Raw genomic sequence first — 3,221 nt, forward strand, 5'->3', positions numbered from 1 at the left:
CATGTGCATAAAATTTCTTACCCAGCTCCCATCCGTGAATGATATTATAGCCCTTGTTTACAGTATATCGTATAAGGGATTCAGCATTACTGGAATTCCAAGCTCCTACAGCAGAACCTTGGGAATCTGTAGTCTTGCCGCTTAGTTCATTGAGACCAAAAACAACAACAGCCCTGGATTTCAAAGGGAAGGTGATGATGTTAAAAACAGTATAACTAAAGGTTATATATATATATATATATATATATCTCTGAAAAAAAAGTGTTCATATTATTACTACTAGTTGATTTCTAATAACAAAATTATTACCCGCTTTCTTGAAGAAAACGCTGAGTTCGTCCCAGCGTGACATAGGCAAGCAGCCTTGAGAGAAACCTAAAAACTCCGAATTATTTTTTACAAATGGGCTACACGGTTGTCCATTGCCTGCTCTCTCGTATATTACCTTATCTTGTAAGGTCCCACCTAATCTAATTTTGAGGGGAGAAAAAGCTGCAATATATACAATCAAAGTTCTGAGGTCTAAAGTCAAATTGGGGTCCATTAAAAAAAAAAAGTCATCTTGGATTTTATAAAAAAAAAGTTGTTAAACAAGTTTTATTATTATTATTATATTGTGTGTGTTGGGGATTGCAATTGTGCCAAGTGATCGAGTACTACTCACCTTTGATTGCATTCAAGAATTTTAGGTTGTTAAGGTCCTACCAAAACAGAAAGACACAGAGTATAAATTAGAATAAGGTAAAATGAGTAACAAAGTGAAATGGATTTTCAGTTTTTGAATCTAATAAGTGTACAATTTGTCATAGATATACTAATTTAAAAGTTTAAATAATGCGGCACTCTAAATGCGTTAAAATTATGGAACACAATCACACTCTTTACATCATTGACCATGATTTTGGTTCTCCTAGGGGACGTGTTTGGGAAAAGGCTAATTAATATAAATTATTTGTCAAGGTGGTATTATTGCTTTGGCCATTACAAACTTCTGGTGTTTTAATTTTGTCATGATACAAAGAATGATATGCAGGTGTCAATGAAAATTTAATCAAAGGTGGCAGTCCCTAAAAGTTCTTAGAAGATCTTCCTATGATGTTAGAAGATTACTTACTAACAAAATATATTTGGCCAATAGTATAGTCACATTGAAAAAGACAAAAAACTCAGGAAAGGTGGATTCTGATTTGATTGATAACAGCCATAGTGGGGCAAAAAAAAAAAACCATTTTAAAGAAGATCAACTTACTAGATTAAGCAGAGAATCTCTGCCCCAGCTACATGTTCCGTAGTCACATTTCTCAGGAGGCCACCAATCTAGAGTGGCACAGACAAAATCATCATCTATCCTTCCAATTGAAGTTGTTCCATTTATAAAAACGTTGCCTTCAATGACATTTCCAGGCCCTGCAGTACTCTTCTGTGAAGCCACGGAGATGGTGAAACTGACCAAGGGCAGCCAGAAACACACACATGTGAGAAGATATTGGGAACCCATCCTTTAAAACAATATCTTTAGTCTTATTAGCTGCAAGTGCAAACACAGTATTTATGTACAAAGAGATTTCAATAATTGCTTGTAGTGGGAGGAATCGTGAACATGCATGTGTGAGAGTGAGAGTGAGAGAGATATGTATATTTTAACAACTCAAAACTTGCTGTAATTAAAGGATGAAATGATGTGATGTGCTTATTTTTATTTTATTTTATTTTATAGCTAGGTACGTAATTGTAATGTGCTATTCATTAGTATATATAACCAGAAATTCATGATTGCCTACACCAAATAAGAAACACCAAGGTGTTAATGACACATGATTATTATATTCGCATGCACGAACTTCTTAATACCAGAGAAAACGAAGGAAAACCTTCACCAGATTAGAAATTAAGGGCAGGTATACGTACTAGGTAGCCCCTAACAAATCCATACTATAAATTTATATATAATCAAGTAAAAGTCTACTACTACAATCGTCTCTCATGTGGCAGGCAGACATATTGGTGTATCTTATTCTTATAATAATCCTTAGCCTGACTTCCTTGACTAGTTTTCTGCAAAATGTCACCATCACTGTCACCTTCTCAGTTCTCAATCATCACAGATATTACATTTATGATACCAAATTCTTATATATTTTATTTTTTATTTAAAAAAAAATGGAAAAGGAAAGGGAGGGCCAATTAAGTTCAATGCCTTTTTAAATATCATTCTCTGGAAAGGATTGGTAAGGAAAATTATAGGTGTATATTGTTTATTTAGGTCTTATCATATAATTAATTACATTGTTTTAGTTGTGTCAACTAATTACTAATTAACAAAGAAACCCTGCAGAACCCCATCCACAAAGTTGCATGTACGTATAATAAATCTAAACATATACCATTGACTCATGGTATAAAAACCATTATGACATCATGTGTGGTTATGATCAAATCTTTCATTTTCAAAACATATGTAAACTTACACAGCTGATACTAGTAAATGTGCATTTAGCTACTGGTGTAGGGGGGAAAAAAAGAATTACGTAGAAAATACAACTATATTCGAAGAGTAAGAAAAATGTGGATTTTAATTATTCCGCCTCCCTCGCTTGTTGTAAGGAAAGAATTAAAGAGCTAAAGTTGGGCTTAAATCGAATAAAAGTTAGATACTAAGATTAGTGGATGCACAAAAGAATAAGCAGTGTTCCTTTCTCAATGCATAACAATGACACATGTTATCTTTTTAATTAATTTTAATATCCATTAATTGTTTTATTTTTTCACAAAAAGAGAATACAAAACAAAAAATCACATGTGAAGACTCAAGAGTGTAGTAGCTCAACTAACACCTTTTGGTGTTTGATAACACCTATACTTGTTATATATTTATGTGGCAATTAACTCCTTATTACTATGCTTAATTCGTATAATTTAGCCATGATTTGCATTAGTCTCTATTATTTATTTTTACATAATTTCTTGAATAAGATGTTATTCACTGAATGTAATTTTCTCCTTTTAAGAAATTATGTGGAAAAAATGAGTTTACAAGAGTTTGTGAGAGAATGGAGGCCAAACTCGAATTAAAGAAGAGCTAAAGAATCATGCTTAAATGTCTAAGGAGGTACAGCTGGAGTGCCTAGATCGTTTGCCATATTTGGAAGTTTCAAATAAGGAAAGAAATCAAAGAGGTAGAATTTGAAAAAGAAAAATCAGATTTGAGTACTGATCAGTAT

At 32.8% G+C, this 3,221-nt stretch overlaps 1 long non-coding RNA gene across 1 annotated transcript; it reads right to left on the reverse strand.

The window, feature by feature from the left end:
• Positions 1-320: 320 nt before the first annotated feature.
• On the reverse strand, positions 321-1,639 carry LOC136071607 (uncharacterized). Its single transcript, XR_010632921.1, has 3 exons — positions 1,250-1,639; positions 665-701; positions 321-492 (listed from the first exon to the last, which is right to left on the reverse strand). It is a non-coding gene; the product is annotated as an uncharacterized LOC136071607 (long non-coding RNA).
• Positions 1,640-3,221: the final 1,582 nt, after the last annotated feature.

The sequence above is a fragment of the Quercus suber genome, unplaced genomic scaffold (genome assembly GCF_002906115.3).
Source record: "Quercus suber isolate HL8 unplaced genomic scaffold, Cork oak 2.0 scaffold_329, whole genome shotgun sequence".
Lineage (NCBI taxonomy): Eukaryota > Viridiplantae > Streptophyta > Magnoliopsida > Fagales > Fagaceae > Quercus > Quercus suber.